General features: G+C 42.5%; 1 long non-coding RNA gene across 1 annotated transcript in view; it reads right to left on the reverse strand.

The window, feature by feature from the left end:
• LOC135322238 (uncharacterized) overlaps positions 1–25089 on the reverse strand; it is a 59512-nt gene that overhangs the window by 20489 nt on the left and 13934 nt on the right. Inside the window, exons 7-9 of the long non-coding RNA XR_010382554.1 lie at positions 19792–19937; positions 12026–12121; positions 9081–9171 (exon numbers count right to left, since the gene is read on the reverse strand). This is a non-coding gene — a long non-coding RNA (uncharacterized LOC135322238). The remainder of the gene's footprint in view (positions 1–9080; positions 9172–12025; positions 12122–19791; positions 19938–25089) is intronic.

Consider the following 25089-nt stretch of genomic DNA (forward strand, 5'->3'; position numbering starts at 1 on the left):
ACAATAAAATCATGCACTGATACCATGACACTTCTGATCCGGACTAAATAAGGACAAAAATCCTTCCTCCCTTTGGAAAGGTGGAGTTGGGATGAAAATCAGGGACTATGAGCCCAAACTCTTGAGTCCCTTCCCAATGAATATTCCACCCATTCATTTTTACATTCTGTGTAACCTACTTGCCAAAGAAACTCGGGCAGCTTCTCACCTGAGCCTTCTCACTCTCCCCTTGAGAGTGTACTGTCTCTTAAATAAACCCCCCTTTATTGTCTTAATCTCCGCATTTGGTCTCCAGATTCTTTCTGCAGTGAGACAAGAACCTAGTCACTGGCAACAGGCACAGAGTAGTTAAAGGGGAGTGGCCAAGATGTTGCAGTAAGAAGACCCTGAACTCGCCTCCTCCCACAGATACACCAAAATTACAACTATTTACAGAGAAACTATTGAGAAAAACCAGAAGAATAGCAGAAAAGATATAAAAAGGAACCAGAACAAGATGGGTAGGAGGGACAGCTACAGAGTATAGTCAAAACACATATCCTTGGGTTGGCAACCCACAAACAGAGAGTAATTACAATTCAAGAGATTCTCCCCAAGAAATGAGGGGTCTGATACCCACACTGGCCTCCTTGACCCAGGAGTCCTACCCAGGAAAGATGAGCCCCCAGAATGTTTGGCTTTAAAAGCCAGTGGGGCTGACTTTCAGGAGACACAAAGGGTTGTGGGAAACAGAGACTCCACTCCTAAAAGAATGTATACAAAATTTCCCATGCTCTAGGACTCAGGGCAGAAGCAGTCATTTGAAAGGGGCGTGGGTCAGATTCACCTGCTGATCTTGGAGAGCTTCCAGTGGAGACAGGAAGCAATCTGGAGCTAACCCTGAGGACATGGACACTGGTGGCAGCAATTTGGGGGAGCTCCTTCTGCCACATAGACAGTAGTGCTGGCAAGCACAGTTTTGGAATCCTCCTTCTTGATTATTAGTTCCAGGACCCAGACCCACCCACCAGGCTATCAATACCAGTACTGGGACTCCTCAGGGAAGTAACTAGATGGGCGGAGACACAGCCCCACCCATAAGCAGGTGGGCTGCTGTAAGAACCCTGTGAGCCCACAACCATCCCAAGACCCAGTACTGTCCACTAGAGGGCCCAGGCTGCAGTACTGCACACAAGTGCACTGGCGCTAAACCTCAAGGGACCTACAACCAGGACCAGGGAACAAAGCTCCACCCACCAGTGAGCTGGCACTAGTTCCAGGAACCCTTGAACTCCAGCCTCACCTTCTAGGAGGTCAATAAAAGCTCCAAGACATCTTGGACTTACCATCCAGCCACCTCGGATCCAGCCCTTCACCAAGGGGCCAACATCAGCTTTGGGACACCCCAGACAAAGCAGCTACTTGTGTCATGAACTGACCTATCCCATCAGAAGACCAACACCAGATCCAAGACTTCAATCTGCAACCACTCACTCCAGAACTCCATGAGTGGCCAGCACCTGGGACCACTTGGGGCCCACAGCAGTGGCCTCCAGGCTGGGCTCCACCTACCAGTGGTTGTCAGCCTCCAAATAAGGCAGCACCTGAAAATCAACTGGACCAGAGGCCATCCATGGCCACCAGACCACCCACAGTAGTCAACTCACGACAACAAAAGGACTCACACAACCCATGTAGGGAGCACCCCAGAGCATATAGCTCTGGTGACCAGAGGGGACTGTGCTGCTGGGATGCATAAGACATCTACAAAAGGATACTTCTCCAAGACTGGGAAACGTGACCAACCTGCCAATACAGAGAAACAAAACCAGCAAATTTAGCAAAAAATTGGAGAGTAAAGAATGCTTCCAAACTTATTCTACAATACCAGAATCACCCTGTTACTAAAAACAGACAAAGATATCACCAAAAATGAAAATTACAAGCCAATATCACTGATAAACATAGATGAAAAATCATCAACAAAATATTAGCGAAATGAATCCAGCAATACATTAAAAGGATCATACAACAGGATCATGTTAGATTTATTTCAGAGATGCAAGGATGGTTCAATACCCACATGTCAAGCGATGTGACACAGCATATTAACAAATTGAAGGTCATTTGATCATCTCAATAGATACAGAAAAAGCTTTTGACAAAATTCAACATTCATTTATAATAAATACTCTCCACAGAGTGGGTATAGAAGCAATGAACCTCAACATAATAAAGGCCATATATGATAAAACCACAGCTAATATCATACATACTCAGTGGTAAAAAACTGAAAGCATTTTCCCTAAGATCAGGAACAAGACTTAGGAATGCCTACTCTCCCTGTGCCTACTCTAACCACTTTATTCAACATACTATTGGAAGTCTTAGCCACTGCAATCTGACTAGGAAAATAAATAAAATGAATCCAAATTGGAAAGGAAGAAGTTAAACTGCCACTGATTGTAGAGGACATGATACTGTACACAGGAAATCCTAAAGACACCATCAAAAAACTACTAGAGCTCATCAATAAATTCAGTAACATTGCAGGATACAAAATTAATACACAGAAATCTGTTGCATTTCCATACACTAACAATAAGCTACCATAAAGGGAAATTAAGGAAACAGTCCCACTTAGGATCACATCAAAAAGAATAAAATATCTAGGAATAAGCTTAACCAAGGTAGTGAAAGACTTATACTCTGAAAACTGTAAGACATTGATGTAAGAAACTAAAAAGGATGCAAATGAATGGGAAGATACCCCATGTTTATGGATTGTAAGGATTAATATTGTCAAAATATCCATTCTACCCAAAGCAATTTGTAGATTTAATGCAATTCTTATCCAAATACCCATGACATTTTTATAGAACCAGAATAAATAATCCTAAAATTTGTGTGGAATCACAAAAGATCTTGACTAGCCAGAACAGACTTGAGAAAAAGAACAAAGCTGAAGGTATTATGTGCCTTTACTTCAGACTATACAACAAAGCTACAGTAATCAAAATAGCATGGTACGGACACAAAAATAGACACATAGATCAATGAAGCAGAATAGAGAGCCTAGTAATAAACCCAAGAATATATGATCAATTAATGTACAAAAAGGAAGCAAAAATATACAATGAGGAAAAGACAGTCTCTTCAGTAAGTGGTGCTGGGAAAACTGGACAGCTATATGTGAAAGGAAAAGGAAACAAAAGCAAAAAATAAACAAATGGGACCTAATTAAACTTAAAATCTTCTGCACAGCAATAGAAACCATGGGCAAAATAAAAAGACAGTCTACTGAACTGGAGAAAACAGTTCAGATGATATGAATCAGAAGGGGTTAATGTCCTAAATATATATACAGCACATACAATTCAACATCAAAAAAAAAAAAAACCAGCCTGATTTTAAAATGGGCAGGAGATGGCCAACAGGCACATTAAAAGATGCTCTACATCATTAGTCATCAGAGAAATAAAAAACAAAACCACAATGAGATATCACCTCAGAAGGGCTGTCATCAAAAAGACCACAAATAACATGTGGAGAAAATGGATTCTTTGTTCACTGTTGGTGAGAATATAAATTGGTGCAGCTACTATGGAAAGCAGTATGGAATAGAACTACGATATGAACTACGATATCAATTCCATTACTCAGTATCTACTCAACGAGAATGAAAACATGAATGGGAAAAGAGACATGCTCCCCAGTATTCATAGCAGCATGACTTACAATAGCCCAGATAGAAGCAACTTAAGAATCCAGAAACAGATGAATAGATGAATAAGATGTGCATTACATACACCATATAATACTGCTCAGTCATAAAAAAACAGAAATAAAATTTTACCATTTGCAGCAACATGAATGGACTTGGAGAGTATTATACTTAATGAAATAAGGCAGACAGAGAAAGACAGATACTGTGTGATATTACTTTCATATGGAATCTAAGCTAGAAAACAAACTAGTGAATGTAACAAATCAGAGACAAACTCACAGATGTAGAGAACAAACTCGGGGTTCCCAGTGGGTAGAGGGAAGTGGGGGCAAGAGAGAGGTAGGGGATGAAGAGGTAGTAGATGAAACAAGCTACTATGTATAAAATAAATTAGCTACAAGGATATATTGTACAACACAGGGAATATAGTCAATATTTTGTAATAATTATAAATGGAGTATAACCTTTAAAAATTATGAATGATTATGTTATACACCTGAAACTTTTATAATCTTGTAAATCAAGTATGCCACAATAAAAAAAAATAATCAATTGTCCAGGTCCCTTTAACCTACAGAGTTAGAATATCCAGAGTCTGGGGACCTGGGGTCTATTTATTTAAAAATTTCCTGCATGTAAGAGTCATCACCCCCATCCGGCTACCCTAGGGGCTCAGGGAAATCCAGATTTTAAATTAGCTGATAATCATTAACCTGGCAGCTCTCAGTCTGTTGCTGGAGGATTTAACAGTACACGTTCCTATATACCCCACAATGAGAGGTCCAGAAGGCAGCAACTGACGGAGACATATTCACCTTTGTGCTTTCAGGGCCCAGCATTGAATCTCGCTCTTAGCAAGTGCTCGGGAAGTGTTTGCTGGTAAGTGATGGTCTCCGGTGACCTCCAGTGGCTCTCACCACACCCGGCCTCCCAGTAGCCTCTGGCACTGCTGGCTGCTCCTTCCTTTGGAACACTCTCCTCCCTAGGCCTCTGAAACATCCCCTCTCCTGATTTCCCTTCTGTCTCTCTGATACAGCCCTGCCTCATCTACCTTCTTTTAAGCTCCTTCTTCTCTGCCCACCATATCATGTGGAGCTAACCAAGGCTCAGTCCTGAACCCCCTCTCATCACCCTGAACTTTCTTCACAAGGCAACCATGTGCTGATGATCCCACTTCTAAATTTCAAAACTGGGTCTCACCTCTGGCTCAAGACTACACATCCACCTGACGGTTCAGGATCTCCAGTAAAATGACCCAAGGTCTTAAGTCGCCTGTGCTCAGTTTCCACGTCCATCCATTCAATATCAAACCCCTGGTCTTTCTCCCTTAGCCTGGTCCTTTTCTCATGTCCCCTATCTCCATGAGTGGTATCATGATCTATCCAGCATACCAGGCAGACACCAAAGAATTCTCCATAACATCTCTCCCTTCCTCATTCCCCCGTATTCAATCTGTCTGTAATCTATTACCTGTCAATTTTATCTCTTAAGCGTCTCTCCAACACGTTCGCCTGGTGTTTGCCATCACCCTAGTCCAAGGTTCAATCAGCTCTCGTCTCTTGCCTGGACTCCTGCCACAGCCTCTGCATCCTTCTCTCTACATGAACTCCGACCTTTCCAGTCCATTCTCCACACTATAGTGAGTAACCCTTAGAATGAGCCCCAGTGATTCTCACCTCCTGATAGCCACACCCTGTGTAATAGCCTCCTCTTGAATGTGGGCTGTATCAAGTGACTTGCTCCTGTGAATAGAATCTGGCAAAGATGATGAGACGTCACGTGTGAGATTAGCTTAGAAAAAGATCGTATGTCCTCTCGTGCTTTCTCAGTCAATCTCTTTTCTTCTCTTCTCCCCTCTTCCTTCCCTTCTCTCCTCTCCTCTCCTCTCCTCTTTTCTCCTCTTCTCTTCCCCACTCTGGGGGAATCAAACTGCCATGTTGTGAGGAGCCCTATGGAGAGGCCCATGTGTCACTAAACAGACATCTCCAGCCAAGACCCAGTGAGAGCTGAAGCCTGACTACAGCCAGATGAGTGAGCTTGGCCGTGAATCTCCCCCAGGTCAAGCCCTGAGATACCGGCAGCCCCAGCTTACAGCTGCATTGCAGCCTTGTGGGAGACCCCGAGGCAGAGGACCCAGTCAAGCCATGCCCAAATTTCCTATCCACAGGACTGTGAAATAATACTGTGAGCTGTTTTAATCCACTAAGCTTTGGACTAATTTATTATTCAGCAACAGATAACTGATACACCTGTCATGCCATCCTCTGTTTTACTTCAAAACCATCCATTCTTTAAGAATAAAGACTAAAACCCTTAACACTTAAAGGCCTTTCTGATCTGGTTTTCGCTAACTTCTGCCAACTCATCTAGCACCAGGCTCCCCTGCTTCCAAAGACTCAGACGTCTCATCCTCCTGCAGGTTCTTGAAGAAGTCCCGCTTCTTTGAGACACAGGCCTCTGCGCAGGCCCCACTCTGCCTTCCTGCATCTCTCAGCAGAAGTGTCACCTCCCACGAGGAGCCTTCTCTGACTCCCCTGCTCCACGCCGGGCTCCATCAGATGCTCTTATGGGTACCTAGTCCTTGAGTTTACAGGGCTGATCAGCTGACTTCAGACTGTAATTATACACTCCCGTTTGGGGCTGTCTCGCTGAGGTCTAGCTCCCTCACTAGACTGGAAGTTCCAGAAGAATAGGAGTCATGTGGTAGGACCTATATCTCATTAAGTTACTCTTGTCTCCCCAGTACCTGGAGCACAGAAAATTCTCAATCAGTGTCTAATAAAACAAGGAGCAGGGCTATGGCTTTGGTACTTGCTACTCTGCCATGCAGGAAAGCTTTCCATCTCCCTCTTCCGATCCAGGCATCAGCACTTTCTCTGGAGTCGTTTCCAAGAATTTTTGGTGAGGTTGGATGGGGCAGAGGCCAGTCACACAGAGCTGTGTGAGCCATAGCAAAAGATCTACATTTGACTCCAAGGGCAATGAGCAATTTCTCTGTGTCAGGCACTGGGCTGGGTGGTGGGAATACAGCGCTAAGCAAAACAGACCCAGCCCTTGTTCTCATGGACTTTACGGTCGGGTGGAAGAGAGGATGACAATCATATCATCACCCTGATGACAATCTGTGATGATGGCAATCGTATAGACGCCAGTAAAACGTGCCATGAGGAAGATGAGCTAATCTGGCAACAAGAGATCCCCTTCCATTGATGACCTCAGTCTTTTATCACCCATCACACGGGTTCTCTGTTCAAAGTGCACTCATTACCATGATCAGCTGTTGAATTTCTCGTTTCCCACACTTCACTGTTCCCTCACTTTTCATTCCCCATCATTACAAATGCTGTGAACAGCTCAACTGGCAAATTATGGGCAGGGCACATTTCCTTTGGCCTCTCCATGTATTTACCTGGTATTTTTAAAGAAGCCAAAGAGAGAGAAATACATAAAGTGGGGTGAGACCCAAACAAAGTCTCTACTTAATGATACACAAGAGTCCATCTAGATGTGCACAGTGAATGACTTCCTATAAAATTAATAATCTCAAAGGTCTTAACGGGAAACCTTTTAACTCAGATTTTAGAACTTGGGCCAGCTCAAAAAATACTTCTGTTAAAGGAAGAATGGCTTCTCTCCCCCTGTTTTGAAGCTTAAATGCCTTCATGGAAGAAGTAGAAAAAAATTTCCCATTCAAAAGTAATGTTAGGAAGTCAAGCCTTTCATTCAATTGTACATGATAATAGAATGCATATATCAAGTGTTTTGAGCGCCCCATAAAAAGGAGAATAAAAACAGCTCATCTTTGATGAGGTAGTATCATGTCTTGCCTGGACCACTGCTCCCCTCAAAAACTAAGTAAAAATGAGCAGAAATAAATACGCTTCAAGTTGTCAACTTTCTGGCAAGTTCTGAAGACTGCTACCAGCAAAAGCAGAGGTGATGGAAAGGAGAAGGGATATGATGAAAAGAAAGCAAACTCAAGGGGAACCAAGACATGAAAAGCAACTGATGGCCCAGGTAGGAACGAGAGTTTGGGTGCTTCTTGTTTCTTCTCATCAGCACAGTGCAGATGATTGTCTGGCTCTGATTTTGAACCTGGAGGTGACAAAGTCTCATTCAGACATCAGCAGACTGACAGCAGTTTTCCACAAAGACCTCACTCACCCTTGCCCATGACTGGCCCCACTGCTCTGGGCGGATGGCAGTTTCTGAGAGTGTTATGAGCTCATCCTGAGGAAGACATCAACACTCTGATTTGTCCTGGAGATGACAGGTCCCATATGATACGTTAGGTTTGGATCTCTGAGGAATAACTGCCATCTCTCAGGCAGCCCATGGTGGGAAACATCCTGCCAAGAGGGGGCATGTCTGATAGTATCATGCAATTTGGCATAGTAGGAATAATTGACGGAATTAAGGAACTGGCTCTCCTAGGGCCTTCGGATTTTCAGGTAGTTTAGGAAATTCCATGTTTTATTTCCCCTTTCCCTACCTCCCAAGTGTGTGATTCAACTCTCCAAAGTAACTCAAGCAAAGACTGCACTCCTCTTCCTGACTTCTCTCAGCAAAATGTAAATAAATGTCCTTACAGTAGCCAAGACATGGAAACAGCCTAAATGTCCATCAACAGATGACTGGATAAAGACGTGGTATATGTATACAATGGAATACTATTCAGCCATAAAAATGACAACATAACGCCACTTGCAGCAACATGGATGTCCCTGGAGAATGTCATTCTAAGTGAAGTAAGCCAGAAAGAGAAAGAAAAATACCATATGAGATCGCTCATATGTGGAATCTAAAAAAAAAAAAAGAAGAAGAAGAAGAAAGAAAGAAAGAAAAGAAAAAGACAAATGAACATATATACAAAACAGAAACAGACTCGTAGACATAGAATAAAAACTTGTGGTTGCCAGAGGGGAGGGGGTGGGAAGGGATAGGCTGGGAGTTCAAAATTTGTAGATACTGATGGGCATATGTAGAATAGATAAACAAGATTATAATGTACAGCACAGGGAAATATATACAAGATCTTGTGGTAGCTCACGGCAAAAAGAAATGTGACAATGAATACATATATGTTCATGTATAACTGAAACGTTGTGCTTTATGCTGGAAATTGACACCACATTGTAAACTGACTATGATTCAATAAAAAAATTATTTTTAATGTAAATGTCTTGCCAGTTCTCCTGGCTAAATAGAAGTTCTGTACATTTACTTTTATGTTCTTGTCAATCTGCCATAAGAAACATGAGAATTCTAATTCATTTTTCATTGTTAGAATGCACCTGACTCTTGAGCCATATCCTTTCTACGTTTCCACAGTGAGCACACGTGGTAGCTAATTGTGATTCTGTTTTGTCCTGACCCGCATCAGCTGTCTGCGAGGGGCATCCGGATCCAGGTGGTGGGTCACAGAGGTGGTGGACGAGGTCCCAGACCCGGGGAAGAAGATGGCCCTGGGGGAGGATCATGAGAAATCAATTAGGTCGTCTCCCAAATTACCATCATCCTTAGACCAAACTATGTTTTTAGAGTTAGAGGAGAGACTTTTGGCTCAAAGTGAAAAGAGGCAGGTTAAGTCAAAAAGGGAATTTTATTTTCAAGCTTCAAGCCTCCTCACCTATACTGCTTGGATGTTTACCTCTCTTTCTTCCTCTCTTTCTCATGTCTATATGTCAGCTTTATCCCTCCCCCTTCTGTCTCAGCTGGCTGAATATCTGTGTTTCCCGGGCCACAAAGCAGAGCTGGCTTTCCACAGCTCATGGGTTCACCCTTGTTCTGGTCTAGTGGAGGAACCAAGGGAATGGGGGCAGGGGTAAGGACCGGGCTGCCAACCCAGTTGTCAAGTATTCAGTGCAGTGAGGAACTCCAGGGATCAACTCATTCATTTTACTTCTTCCCTCTTCTCTCCCAGCTTACAGGTTTTGTGACTTCCAAAAGTGAAGCCCCCCGTTCTTGCCATACCCAAAAGGTAAGTTTACAGTTGGGAGATGGTGCTTTGGAGAGCAAAAAATTTTAAAAGATTCATTTAGAAAAGGAAAATTACGCCTCCAAGAATGGGGGGTGGGCTGACCCAGTGGAGAAAAAGTGGCAGTTTTTGTCTCTCTTTTCTCTTATACCCTCACTTAGAGGTGGCCTCTGATTGACTGATGGCTCTTGTCCCTGGAACGTTTAGTCATGTTTGGCCCTTTCGCGCACGTCCTTACACATGGTGTGCACAGAAGAACCCAGGGTGGGGAACTAAACCACAATATTAACTATAACGCAATGACCATTGGGTCTCGTCCAGTTCAGTCTTTCTGCCTCTGGGCAGTCATGGCTGTCGGGTTCTAATGGGTTTCTTGCGGGCACTCATTTAGAAGTAAAATCTCTTTATGCTGGAGGCAGGCATAATGTCATCTTCTGGACCATCGTCTCTCTCTCCCACCTATCTGCCCGGTGCCCCCACTTATCTAACTACCTAACAGTTTGTTTTACAACTCCTGTTGTAAAAGATTCTTACAGTCCATATGCTTGTGATGACATCAGCGCTTTTTCTCCCTTCTTGGTTTTATTTTCCTGTTTCTTGGCTTCATTTCCTCCTAAAGCAGTTGGGCTTCCTCCCCGTTACAGGGGGAAATGGTTATTCCGATCCCAGAGCCAATTCTTCCAATCCCTTTAATACCGTCAGAAAAGAGATGTTCTGGCCCTCAAAGTCTGGGTATCAATTCAGAGAAAGACGCTGCCCCAGGCAAGTGCCCTGACTAACCGCTGCTGCTCAGGGACTGGGATCCTCTCATGGAGGCCCCTGACTGGGTCAAGGCGGGGGTGAGGCGGGGGACCAGGAGCGACAGCCCAGGGCCTCAGGAACGAAGGAATTGCTCCCAAGTGGAAGGGAATGTCGTTGCCAGGACAGGATGGGGATGCACAGGTCACTTCAGAATCTTACACAAAGCCCTAGCATTACCAGTGGAGACAGACTAAGAAACAGGCTTTGCCTGGCACAGGAGACTGTGTGTAAAAACAGGCACTCTCTCTGTTACTGAAGGTAAGTTCACGTGCCTGACGCACCATTAGGCCAAACTGAAACACTGGAGTTTGAAGCAGAGAAAGGTTTATTGCAGGGCTGAGCAAGGAGGATGGGGTGGCTCGTGCTCAAGAAAACCCCGAATTCCCTGAAGGGTTTCAGCAAAGCATATTCAAAGGCCAGGTAAGTAGGGGAGGGGTCGCAGTGTATGTGACCAGCTCGTGCACAACTCGCTGATTGGGTGATGCTGAGGGAACGTTGCGGGCAACACTACCAACCCTCAGGCACCAGAAGGTCTGGGGGCCACGTGCTCTCAATCATCAAGTAGTTAATTTCTTCTCTTTGGTGGTGGGTTTTAGCATCTGTGCAAGGATCTATTTCTGGGCTCTCCATTCTATTCCACTGATCCGTATCTGTCTCTATGCCAGTAATATACTGTTTGATTATTGTAGATTTGTAGCAAGTTTGAAATCAGAAAGTATGAGATTTCTAAGTTTGTTCTTTTTTCTTTTTTTTTTTTTTTTTTTTTCAGAACTGTTTTAGCTATTCAGGGTACCTTGAGATCACATATGAATTTTAGGAAGAATTTTACACATAATACTTTTTAAATTGCAATTGTTGATTTTCCCATTTAGCAAGATGATCTTTCACTCTCATAAAAGGCAGCTTTTCTAAAGAAGGTCCTTGGGATTGGTAAAGAATAAATCTAAATATCTCTACATCTCTAAGTTGAAATACATGTGCTATATGATGAGATATTGCTTCTCAGTCTTCTCTGTGACCCCCCTTATCCACGTGTCCGAGAGTGATGCAGCCACATGACTATGCCCTCATCCCCTTCTTTTCTCCCTGGGTGCCCTCTCATTCAAAGTCATGGTGACCATTACTTTGGATATATGTCCAACAGTCCCAAATTTTAACGTTCAGTTGTGATGTCTTTCTTGAACCACAAAGCCATACATAAACAACCTACTTGTCATCTCCCATTAGCTATACAGTAGGCAGCTCAAATTTATTATATTTACAACAAACATCAAATCTTCTCCTCCCCTGGATCTTCGCTATCAGCAAATGTTACCCTCACTGATCTAGTCACTCCAGCCAGAATCAGGAGTCACCCTAGATTCCTAATTCTCCCACATTTATCTCATCTCCCATCAAGGTCTGAATCGACTTATGAAATGTACCCCGACCTGCCATTTCTCTCCATCTTCATCACTACCGCCCTTGGGCAAGCCACGTCACCTCTTGCCAGGATTAGTCACAGAGCAAGTGATGCCAGAAGGAGAAAATGAATTCATCACCTGTTTGATGAAGCTTCAAATTCTGCTCTTCTTTCCCAGGCTGTCTGCTACCATTCAGTTTGCATAGTTCCCATACAGCTGCTCCATGAATTCTGTCTAGAATATACGGCTGTATTCAGTGGGAAAGTCAAGGTTATACGTGCTTTCTCCATAGTCCCTGGAAGCAATACTCAATTTCAGATTTTACAGAGATGTTCGTGTAAAAACGACCCAAGGGCAAATGGAAAGTGGGAATGTTTGGAGCCCTTTCACTTTTGGAGAAAACACATTTTTAATTTCTTTTGCATTAATCTAAAAACCTAGGCTTATGGAGCATCAGATCACACAATTTTTCTTACTTTGAAAACTAAGAACAAGCAAATGCAAAACAGGCCAGTCAGAGGAGGTTTAGAGAAAGCTAAACAGATCCTCAGTACAGACAAAAAGAATCCCAAAAGAATCTCTCCCTTTCTGGTCTAAGAGGAAAAAAAATAAGCCCCTACAGGTGAGAATGAGACAGGTGAATTCCCTAGTATATTTCTGTTTTCCTTTCTAACAAAACCAAGGCCACACCACAGTGTCGTGTGGCAGCCAGGCAGGGACAGCGACAGCCACGAGCAGACGGCACCTAACCCTCAGGAGAGGGACTCTTCTCTCTTAACCAGAGAAACTGTGGTTCCAAGAACACAGAGTGAATCCCCGGTGCTTTTTCTCCCTCTCTGTGCTGGTGTCACTCGGCTCTGGATACAGATACAGATGTAAGATGCAAAGCGTAGAGCTGGGAAACTGATACCCACATTTCTCGAAACAGGACTGGAGAGTAGATGACAGAGATCAAAAGAGTGATTCCAAGTTGTGTATGAATAGTCAGGCTCTCCTCTGAACTGTGAAGACATGGAGATGACCCTATGTAATTCCACAGGCTTTGAAAACTGGTAGACCGCCTCCATGGTCCCAGGCTGGCCACTTTTGGTGCTCAGGAAAGGCTGGTCTAAACAGCGATGCAAATGCTTTGAAAACTGACCCAACACTAGAACCATAGCTTCTCTCAGCCCCAGTTATCTCACCTGCAAATTTGTTAGAATTATGCAAAATACTGTATGAAAAACATAGCTTGTCAAATACTCCCTCAGTGCATTTCATTTCCCTTCTCTCTCCTTTCTACTACAGAAGGTCACTGGGGGAAAGACGGTGCGTTAAGTTGTTATTACCTCTGATCACCTATTCATGCTAAGTAGATTGTAATTTCTTTCGATCTCAGTTGCTCAAAGTAGATCCTTGATCCATATGTGTTGAGTGAATAAATATTTTATAAGCAACTAAATTAAATACAGTGTCAACTAAACATTTTATTTTCTTTTTATCTGTTTTATATTTAGGCTATTGAGGAAATTTTCCCTTGTAAATATGCCTTTGACATTCATGTTAAAATTTTGGAGGAAATGATTTGTTTAAAAAAAAATTATTCTCTGAGAGAAGAGCTTTGAAGATCCAGCCATGGCGCCACAAATACTGGTTCAAGCTGAGATCTGAGCTGACAGAAAGATGGATCCACCCAAGGAAGCTTGGTCAAAAATCCTTCCAACTCTTTTCTCTATTACATTCTTACTCATGGGAGAAAGCAAATAAGAAAGCAAAGGAAAAATTATACTGAATTCAGCTTACAGGTGCAGTATGTCATGCCATGAGAAGAAATCATGAAACCGTTATTTAAAGATAAAGTGTGTCCTCCTAGGCTGACAAGAGAGACCAGAGCTTGACCAGTTCAGACTCTATCTTAGGGCACAAGGCTCTGCTGACACCTAGTGGCTTCACTGCAAAAGATAGATAGGAACATGAGAAATTGAGACCAGGGGAGGCAGAGCCCAGATGGTGGAGTAGAGAGACTCACAGCTCACCTTCTCCCACAAATACACCAAGAATTACATCTACAAACCCATTGAATTGCACAGAACACCTACTGAACTCTGGCAGAGTGTCTCTCATTTTGAAATACAAGAGGATTCTCACAAAATCCGGTAAGAACAAAAAAGGAAAAAGAAAAAAAATCAGTGCAGTACCAGTCCTGAAAGGAGAGAGTGGCATAGGAAGAAAGGCACCCTTACACTGGGACCTCCCCTCTCCAGCTGGGAGGTCAGCGGGGACAGAAGCGGAGCTTCTGAGGCTCAGAGGAGAAAGTGAAAGCAGACAGAAGTAGGGGAAACTGACACAGAGGGTCCCTGCGGTCCCCGTCCCTAGATGCGAGGACTGGCTGCTGGAGATGGGAGAGGAGCCCAGGCACAGAGGCAGCCTCAGGGGACTGGAGGGCTGGGGGGGGGGGGTGTGAATCAGAACAGCCTGGGACCCCCCATTAAAAAAAAAGCAGCACTGTTGGTATGTGTGAGGAGGGGTGCAACACAGCCGTGTCAAATGATGTGACCAATAGAGATTAATATCCAAAATTAGTAACAGCTTAAACAACTCAAAGTCAAAAAATGAAGAACCCAATTTAAAAATGGGTAGAAGACCTAAATAGATATTTTCTTCCCACTAAGAAATACAGATGGACAAGAGGCTTAAAAAAAAAAAGCTCAACATCACTAATCATCAGAGGATGCAAAAGAAAACCACAACGAGGTATCACCTCACACCTGTCGAAATGGTTGTCGTAAAAAGTCTACAAATAACAAAAGCTGAAGAGGATGCAGAGAAAAGGAAACCCTCATACACTGCTGGTGGGAAGGTAAATTGATGCAGCCACTCTGGAAAACGGTATGGAGGTTCCTCAAAAAACTAAAAATGGAACTATCATAGGATCCAGCAGTTTCACTCCTGGGCACATACCCAGAAAAAAAAATGAAATCTCTAATCTGAAAAGATACATGCACCCCGATGTTTATATAGCCAAGACATGGAATCAACCCAGTTGTCCATCAACAGATGACTGGATTAAGAAAATGTGTATGTATGCACACTCAGTCGGTATGTTAAATTACATGGGAAGCATTGGCAAGTGAGTGGTGATAAACCTTTTTATGTTGTATCGTTAAGGTAAATGTTAATAATAGAGATATTCTAAACACAACATTGTAAACTGACTGTAACTCAATAAAATGAAATTTAAAAAAATAAAAGATACAGATATTCTAGAAATTATATGAAACTCCTAAAAATTTGGTATGTCCTGGTAAATGTTATGTCATAATTCTGGGTATTTTCTAAAATGTTATATGCCACAGAGCAGTAACCAAATGTGTCAACTGCCTTGTAATCCGGTCTTTAACTTTGCCTTTTTAAGTCTTTTGTCATTTATAGATAGTTGTTGTATTCTGATGCTTTTGCAAAACTGTTTCATACAAAAGAACTTATTTACAAAACAGAAACAGACTCACAGACATAGAAAACAAACGTATGATTACCAAAGGGGAAAGGGGGTGGGGGAGAGATCAATTAGGAATTTGGGATTAGCAGATAAAAATTACCATATATAAAATAGATAATCAATAAGATCACACTTGTATAGCACAGGAAACTATGTTAATATCCTGTAATAAACCGCAATGGAAAAGAAAAAAGAGAGAGAGAGAAACTGCATCACTTTGCTGTACATCAGAAACTAACAAACTTTGTAAATCAACTATACTTCCATTTTTAAAAAATCCCATTTACTATCACATCAAAAAGAATAAAATACCTAGGAATACATCTAATTAAAGAGGTAAAAGATTTGTACTTGGAAAACTGTAAGACACTGATGAAAGTAGTTGAAGATGACAGAAACAGAAAGATAAATGGTGTTTATGGATTGGCAGGATCAATATTGTTAAGATGACATATCTTACGATCTACAAATTCAATACAGTCCCTAACAAAATACCAATGGCATTATACACAGTACTAGAACAAATAATTTTAAAGTTTTGTATGGAAGCACAAAAGTCCCTGAATGGCCAAAACAATCTTGACAAAGAAGAACTAATTGGAGGTACAACGTTCCTTGATTTCAAACTATACTACAAAACTAGGGTAATCAAAATGGTATGCTACTGGTACAATAACAGACACACAGATCAATGAAACACAATAGACAGCCCAGAAGTGCTCCCACACATGGCCAACTAACCTAGACAAATAAGGCAAGAATATACAATGGGGAAAAGTTTTGGGAAAAGTGAACAGCTACATGCAAAAGAATCAAAGTGGACTATTGTAGTGGGGAGGGTGTAGCTCAGTGGGAAGGTGTGTGCTTAGCATGCACAAGGTCCTGGGTTCGATCCCCAGCACCTCCATTAAAATAAATAAATAAGTAAACCTAATTACCTCCCCCCTACAAAAAAAAGTGGACCTTTGTCTCACATTATACACAAAAATAAATTCAAAATGGGCCAAACTTAAATGCAAGAAGTAAAACCACAAAACATCTAGAAGAACACACAGGCAATAATGTCTTTGATATCGGTCTTAGTAATATAGTAATATTTTTTGGATATGTTGCCTTAGGCAAGGAAACAAAAGTAAAAATTAACAAACGGGACTAGCTCCAACTAAAAAGCTTTTGCACAGTGAAGAAAACTATGAATGAAAAGAAAAAAATCTACTCAATGGGAGAAGATATTTGCAAATGAAGTATCCAATAAAGGGTTAATATCCAAAATATACAAAGAACTCATACAAGTCAACATTGAAAAATAAGCAACCTGATTAAAGAATGGGCAGAGGATCTGAATAGACATTTTTCCAGAGAAGACATCCAGATGGCCAAAAGGCACATGAAAAGCTGCTCAACATCACTAACCATCAGGGAAATGCCAAGTAAAACCACAATATGGCACCACCACACACCTGTTACAGTGACTATTATTGAAAAGACAAGAGATAGCAAGTGATAGTGAGTATGCAGAGAAAAGAGAAAACGCATGTACTGTTGGTGAGAATGTAAATTGGTACATCCACCATGGAAAACAATATAATGGTTCCTCGAAAAATAAAAAATATAACTACCATGTGATCCACCAATCCCACTTCTGGGTATATATCCAAAGAAAATAAAATCAATGTCTCATAGAGATATCTGCACCTTCATGTTTATTGTAGCATTATTTACAACAGCCAAGACATGGAAACAACTTGTGTCCATCAACAGATGAATGGATAAAGGAAATGTAGTATATTTACCCAGTGGAATATTACTCAGCTGTGAAAAAGGAAATCTTGCCATTTTTCAACAACATGGATGAAACTTGAGGACATTATGCTAAGTGATATAAGTTAAACAGAATTAGACAAATACTGTATGATCTCACTTGTATGTGGAATCTTAAAAAAAAAAAAGAAAACTCATAGATATAAAATGTAGATTGATGGTTGCTAGGGGAAGGAAGATGGGGGAAAGGAATGAGTGTGGTAAAGGGCACAACATTTCAGTGATAAGATAGAAAAGTTCTGAGATCTAATGTACAAAATGGTGACAGAATACTGTACTATATACTTGAAAGTTGCTGAGAGTAGATCTTAAATGTTCTCACCGCATGCTAAATAAAATAAAATAAAATAAAATAAAATTTAACTATGTAAAGTGATGGGTATTGTGAATGGAAAATGTTGCCTCCCATATCAGTAAACCAAGGGAGCAGCCATCAGGCTACTACAGCTACCTCTGACCGTGAACCCTGAAGGAACTCAGGATGGAGACAAATGGACTGCCTGCTGCCAAGCCCTTAGCCACTGCAGCCACCCCTAAAGGATGCACCCTGAGGGGACTCAGGATGGGAAAGAACAAGATACTGGCCCTAGATAGCTAAGATGCATGTCAAAGCAAGGATTTCAATGAGTCCAGACTTTTGCATCTTCCCATATGTAGAAAAGTGCTACATTTATTAACTTGAGATATCTGGTTTTCTTTAATTATGATAATCTTTGGAGGTACCAACTACCCGGTATTTGTTGCAAAACCCCCTATATATCCTGGCTCCTCCCTTTCTTCTTCAGAGCAGTCCCTCAGAGCTATCTGAGAGGCTGCCTGTCTGGCTTGAAGTCTTAAAAAAAAAACCACTGAATAAAACATAATTCTCAACTTCTAGGCTGTGCGTTTAGGTAGGTAACTCAACTACCTACATGAAATTCAAATTCTTAGAACGGAAGAAAATCTAATTCATAAATTATGCAACATATTATCTATAATGGCTGGCATTCAATCATTAATTACTACAAATATAAAATTAATGTGATCCAAAATCAAGGGGAAGGTGCCAATGAAAAATACTTGAGATGACCCAGACACTGCAACTTCTCTGGACCCACTTCTGTTACCCCTGTTTGCTTCTACACCTGTCCTAGATGCCTTAGCGGGCCCTGAAAAGTGAGATACAAAATATGACCAGTGAAGAGGTACATTACACTCCAAAAGAATACATGGTATTTTCCAATTTATACAAACAAAATTCTGGGGAGTATGTGTGAGAATGAACATTAAGGTTATGAAATCATAGAAAGAATACAAAGTTGGATCAGGCTAAATTATTGATACGAGCCTACTAAAGAGATTCTGAATTCAATGCTACAGCTCAAAGGAATAGAAAGGGGGTCTGGCAGTTTGACTGGTTGACTGCAGCAAGAACCAACTTCCTACCAGATGAAGTTGAAACATCAGACAGCCTCCATATACTACAGAGGAAAGGGTCCAAAGTCTTTAGACAGATTAGAATTTTAGGGTGGATTTATCATGGTAGACCTGCTCATTCATCTCAGAAGGGTCCAGAGGACCCGCCTTTCAGGACAAGTGCAAGAAATAAATTTGTGAGGGAAGCCCCCAGATCGTTGAAGAGCATCAAAGATTTCTCTGCAGGTCACAAGTCACAGTGGGAACTGCTGCCACTGAACTGGAAACCTACATGCATTGGGGAAGAATTGGATCCCAGAATGACAGGGAACAAATAGGGGCACCTAACCATCAAAGGTGGGGTGGGCATGGGCTCCATGATGGACAGAAGAGTCAAAGCGCTTGCAGGTCGATTGTGGTCACTGTTGTCTGAATTTTTGTGTCCCCTCAAATTTTTTTAACACCTTTATTGGGGTATGGTTCCTGTACAGCAAACTACACATATTTCAAATGTACAATTTGATGAATTTTGATAGATGTCTACATCCACGAACTCTCAAACTTCTTATGCTGAAACCTAACCCCACGGTGATGGTATTGGGAGGTGGGGCCTTTGGGAGGTAATTAAGTCATGAGGGCAGAGCACTCATGAATGGGATTAGTGCCTTTATAAAGAGTCTACAGGGAGCTCCCTTGCCTCTGCTGCCATATGAGGGTACAGAGAGAAGCTGGCACTCTGCTACCTACAAGAGGGCCTTCTCTGGAACTCAACATGCTGACACCTTGATCTTGGATTTCCAGCCCCCAAAACTGGAAAATAAATTTCTGTTGTTTACAAGGCACTCAGTATGTAGTATCTTTTTATAGCAGCCCTCGTGGACAAAGGCGATGGCATTCCTTGAAGTAAAATAGACGGACGATCTTCTAAACCTTTTACTTGATCTGTATAAGCAAAAGGGCGCTAGATCAAGTGAACAGAAGTCTAACTGGAATTTAAAAACAAAAACAGAGTCATGGACCCTCAACCAATTCCCAGACTGAGCCAGTTTACAAACTATGTAACCCCTTGAATGAAGAGGAAGCTGGATTCCCTTGAGGAAGGACCATGCTACATTGTCAAAACATACTGTTAATCTCTCGCCATAAAGGTACCTATTGGTCTTTCATCCGAGTGACAATTTCTCTGTAATTGAACAGAGTAGGGGCTTACGGGGTTCAGATGATCAATAGGATTTTAGCTCATCTCCGTCTCGCACTGGGTCCTCTGTGTCCCCAGACCCATCCTGTGGCTCTTTCCCCAGTTCTGGAATGAATCATTGGGAACAGCAACTGGCAGGATCCCTCTGTTTCTCAGACCTGTGGAGTGAGGATCATTATGGTTGAAAAGACCAAGCGGAAACCACTAACACTGCCTCTACCCAGAAAAATAATAAACCAAAAGTAATGACACATATGCCACCAACATAGCCAGGGAAGATGCAGGAGTTGTGGCTTTCACCACATCCCCATTCAGCTCACCTGTCTGGCCTGTGAAGAAAACAGATCTTGGAGAATGATAGTGGATTATGTTAAGCTTAACCAGGCAACGACTCCAAAGCTGACGTGGTACCATTGCCTGAACAAATTAACACATCTTCTTATATCTGGTATACAACTATCGAAGTGGCAAATGCTTTTTTCTCCATACCTGTTACTAAAGACCATCAAAACAGTTTGCTTTCGACTAGCAAGGCCAAAAATGCACCTTCCTGCTCCTACCTCAAGGGTATATCAGCTCTCTAGCCCTATGTCATAATTTAGTTTACAGGGACCTTGATCACCTTTCTCTTCTTAAGACGTCATGCTGGTCTGATATTGATGACATTATGTTGATTTGATATATTGAGCAAAAAGTAGCAACTCCTCTCGACTTATTAAGTGAGAGGTTTGCTTGTCAGAGGGTGAGAAATAAATCTGATAAAAATTCAGGGAGCATTCTATCTCAGTGAAATTTCAAGAGGTCCAGTGATGTTGAGCATGTCACGCTATCCCTTCTAAGGTGTAGGATAAGTTGTCACATCTGGCCCTTCCTGTATTCAGAAACAAGGCACATCGCCTCATGGGCCTCTGGACACACTCGCATGTGCTGTTCCAGCCCATTCACTAAGTGATCCAAAAAGCTGTGAGTTTTGAGAGGCCCAGAACAAAAGAAGGTTCTGCAACACACCCAGGCTGTTGTTCAAGCTGCACTGCCATTTGGACCATATCCAGCAGATCCAACGGTGCTTGAAGTACCAGTGGCAGATAAAGAAGCTATTTGAAGACTTTGGCAAGTCCCCTCTAAGTGGATCACAGCACAGACCTTTACGGTTTTAGAGCAAAGCCCTGCATCCTCTGTGGATAACTGCTTTCATTTTGAGATAGAGCTCCGTTTGCCATTGGGCTTTAGTAGAGGGACTGAACACTTAATCAGAGCCACCAGGTTACCATGAGACCTGAGCTGCCCATCATGAACTGGGTGTTACCTGGTCAGGGGCTTGGAAGGAATGTGACTGGGAAATTGGTGACAAGGAAGTCTAGAGAAACAGGATGTAGGTAGACGTCTCTGAATGAGAGAAAAATGTGAAGAAATTAGAGTCCCATGTGAATGCTCACCAAACAGTGACCTCTGCAGAGGGGGATTTTGATAATTAAGGGGCTGAATGATCCGCTCTGTGGACACCAGTCAGTCTTTTACTCCAGCCACTCCTGTCATTGCCCAATGAGCTTATGAACAAATGGCCGTGGTGACAGCAATGGAGCTTATACGCTTACTTGCTCAACAACGTGGACTTCCACTCACCAAGTCCAGCCCGGCTACAGCCATTCATGGATGTTCAACCTGCCAGCAGCAGAGACCAACACTGAGTCTCCTGTATGGCACCATTCCCTGGGATGATCAGCCAACTCTCTGGTGGCAGGTTGATTACAGTGGACTGCTTCTATCATGAGAGAGAAACTTACCTTGAAACAGACACTTATTCTGAATACAGGTTTGCCTGCACGCAAATCTTCTTGCAGACTATCATATCCAACACCATGGTATTTCATAAGCCTTGCTTTTTTCTTAATTGAAATATAGTCAGTGTACAATGTTGTGTCAATTTCTGGTGCACAGCACAATGTTTCAGTCATATATGTACATATATATATATATTTCTTTTCATATTCTTTTTCATTTTAAGTTACTACAAGATATTGAATATAGTTCCCAGTGCTATACAGTAGAAACTTGCTTTTATTTGTAACTAACTTTTAAACCAGGCACTCCCATGCTCTACTCACCTCCAGCCCAAGCACACTTTTCAAATCTTTTGATCACACTATACTTTGACTAACCTGTTGGATTTTTCCATGGATCAAAGAAGTGACAATGAAGAATAAGTTATTAATAGATGACCAGATCTCTTCCCTAGCTTCCCTTTCAGTAATCTCATGAACAAAATGTGTGAACAAGACAGCATCGAAAAGAAAGTTCACAAGAAATTGACAAGGCTGCATGCAGCAGGGGATGGTGACAACTCTGACCTCCAACATGAATGATTAACTAAGATTACTTCCGCTCTTCCCCTTGAAAAACTTTCATGGCCAAGCACAATCTTCAGTGTTGGTTTGGGGGGGAGGGGGGACACAAGTCTGCCTTCTCCCCAGATAGCCAGCATTTTGATTAAAGGCAACTTTCTACCAACAATTGCCTCTCAGGAGGCGCACAGCCAGATCTGAGTTCAGTAACATTGACACTTTGATGTTGGTGAGATATTCTCTTCTGGTATTTATGAGATCACTAAAGGGAGATATTATTGAAAGATTGTTTAAATGACCTGTGAACATCCCAGAATTCCATATATTTCTCCAAAAAGAACATGTTTAGGTAAAGTCCTCTGTGTCAGGTCACATTTAGACTTGATGAATCATTTGAAGGACTCATAGGACCCAAAAGTTGTTCTATTCCACAATTGCTATTTATCACAGTGAAAGGATACAGAAGAAAAACAGCAAAGGGAAAAGGCACGTGGACAAAATTCTGGAGGAATCCAAGCACTGCTTCCAAGTGAAGCTGACATCTGATGGAGGGGGGGCGGATTAATTCCTCCTGCAGTGATGTGTGACAATGCAGAGTGATGCCAGCTAGGACAGCTCATTAGAGACTCAGTGGCCAAGGTTAAGGGCTGGTCATGTAGGTACCCTCTGCCTACTGTGTACCAAAATTCCAGATTCCCAGCAGGAAAGCACGTATTCAGCACTAAACCACATTGTATGGTTCAGGCACAGTGAGCCAGCCACCCATGTCAGTTAGGGTTGATGAGAACTAATATAAAATCCATGTTCTCAGATACCAGCCAAGGGCCCCCTTTCAGGCAAACCTTCCTAAGAATGATGTCTCAGGCCTACTGTGTTAACTCTTTTCAGCACAAGCCATCCCCTTGGCCTTGGCCAAACTGTCTTTATAGCAAAACAGTTATCAGTAGTGAGACAGGAATGGGGCAGGGCACAGCCATTCAAGGAATGATACAGCAATTAACATCAAGCTGGTGGAAGAGTCAACCCCCAGTTGGCCTCGAGGCTCAAGATGGTGGGAGATTTGATGTCTAGTAGACCTTGAGCTTCATTATACGCCCATTGTAACATATTAGCATGGTGAATAACATGCCCACAGGCGCCATGACAGTCCCAAGGCTAGCCACAAAAGGTCAGAGTGGGAAACGGCCAACTTCCTGGGAGTCCTAGCCCCTTCCCCAAGCTAGTTAGACTGGTCCTTCCACTTATTAGCATATGAAGCCACCAAGCCCATAAAAACTGGCAACACAGTGCCTAGTGCCTAGCAGCCGCCCCTCTCTCTCTCCCTCTTCAGAGACAGCCCGCACTCTGTCTATGGAGTGTGTACCTACTTTTAATCTGAGCACCCAACTCCCACACCTCGTGGCCTTTCTCTTGCCTTTCAATGTATCTCTCTGAATAAATCTACCTTCACTCAACTGTGGCTCACTCTTGAATTCTTTCCTGCGCGAAGCCAAGCATCCACACTTGGCGGGACATGCCCCAGGGGCTCAACTGAAGCCTGGGACACGGCCCTCCCTCATGCCCCACATCCGTTTTTCCAGCATCAGCAGGACCCCCATGCAGCAGGTAAGACCAACCTGCATTATTGATCTCAGATATGCCCTCCTCACTCAGGGGTAAAATAAATCCCATTAACTACAAAGCTTTATTAAAAAAAAAAAAACAGGGCTTCCTCCTCAAGTTTCTATAGGAATCTTTTTTATGTGACCTAAGGCAGCAATTCAGGCACAGAATAACCCTGGCCAATGAACTGAAGCTGATCTGAATGCCTTCCAGCAAAGCAGTGTCATAACGCTCAGGGGATACACAAAAAAATGAAAATCCCCAAGTGTGCATTTTAGCTATAAGCGCACCCCAAGCAGGACACACAGTACGTCCCACGGGTTAACGGAAGCCTGCCCCAATGCCCTGCCCTAGGATTTCCTGTTCAGTTGGAAGTTTTCAGATGAGTCCTTGGCTTTAGAAGGACTGCGAGGAGGCAGTCAGTTCTAGTTTTGCATGTTTTTCAGGAAAAGTGCAGAAGCCGGGGCCACCCACACTGTCCCCTTGCCAGCACTGTGAGTAATCAGGTTTCAACAGTCAGTCTGAATTCAGAATTTTCTCAGCTGCTTGGAAAGGATGCAGGAGGGGTTTTTCTTCTGAAAGAGGGGAAGGCTTCCTAGAATCTTTTTTAAAAGACAAAGATCATGAATGTGCCGCTGACCACCAGCCCCTCCACATCTCTCCATGCCTTCCAGATACCACTAGGATTTTGGTTTTCCTCCCATTGTTGCAAAATCAGTGTGTCCTTTTTAGCCATTATAATTTCATATTTTTTAATCATTTCCTGCTCTTATCCAGACATTTCATCAGGAAGAGTTGTATGCAAAAGGGATAAAAAATATTTTCACATTTTTATACCACTTAACTAAGAAAGACACAGCACGTTCAGGAACTGATCAAGAGAAAATCTTGAACTTTTAAAAATTTCGAAATAGATCTTCAAAACCTCCCTCAACTGGTGATGTATCCAGTGAGCATCTAGAAAAAGATTAATCCCTTTTAAGGGGTAGCTGCACTTAATGATCAACTTGCTTTACTAACGTACGTGTACAAGGAGAGTTGGGTCAGTCTACCAGGCTGTTGCTGCGAACTGAAGCTAATCAGGAAAGGCAAACATAATCTGCAATAAGAGAGAGCCATCCCTGAGAGGGGTCAGGAGTCCAGTCAGCCAGGGGTGGGCAGGAAGTTCACAGCCCTCCCCAAACTTGCAGTTCGAGGCAGAAATAACAGGTTAAGAATGCAATTACTTTTTGTGTGAGTAATAGAGAGCTGATGGGCAGCCTGATTTTAGGTGGTCCCATTAGAGAATAAGCCATTTCCTGGGGACGTTTTTGTGTGATCCAGGCGGTCCAGCCAGCATCCATGATGTTTTCATAGCCTGTGGCCC

This window comes from Camelus dromedarius, chromosome 10, assembly GCF_036321535.1.
Source record: "Camelus dromedarius isolate mCamDro1 chromosome 10, mCamDro1.pat, whole genome shotgun sequence".
Lineage (NCBI taxonomy): Eukaryota > Metazoa > Chordata > Mammalia > Artiodactyla > Camelidae > Camelus > Camelus dromedarius.